This window comes from Suricata suricatta, chromosome 9, assembly GCF_006229205.1.
Source record: "Suricata suricatta isolate VVHF042 chromosome 9, meerkat_22Aug2017_6uvM2_HiC, whole genome shotgun sequence".
In the NCBI taxonomy this organism is placed as follows: Eukaryota; Metazoa; Chordata; class Mammalia; order Carnivora; family Herpestidae; genus Suricata; species Suricata suricatta.
Genome location: NC_043708.1, coordinates 106,348,039 through 106,348,571, shown reverse-complemented (window position 1 = coordinate 106,348,571; position 533 = coordinate 106,348,039).

Genomic DNA, 533 nt, shown 5'->3' with positions numbered 1-533 from the left:
AGTGTGCCCTGTTTTTATTTTTTTATTATTATTATTTTTTTAATTCTCAACTGGCACCAGGGATTTTTTTAATTTTTTTCCATAATATTTTATTGTTAAATTGTTTTCCATATAACACCCAGTGCTCTTCCCCTTAAGTGCCCTCCACCATCACCACCACCTCTTTTCCCCCCTCCCCCTTCCCCCTCAACCCTCAGTTCATTCTCAGCATTCAATAGTCTCTCAAGTTTTGCATCCCTCTCTCTCCCCAACTCTCTCTCCCTCCTCCTCTCCCCCTGGCTCTCCATTAGGTCTCTCCTGTTTTCCCTGCTAGACCTATGAGTGCAAACATATAGTTTCTGTCCTTCTCTGCCTGGCTTACTTCACTCAGCATGATACCCTCAAGGTCCATCCACTTTCCTACAAAAGGCCATATATCATTCCCTCTCATTGCCATGTAGTACTCCATCGTGAATATACACCACATCTTCTTGATCCATTCGTCAGGTGATGGACATTTAGGCTTTTTCCATGTTTTGGCTATTGTTGACATT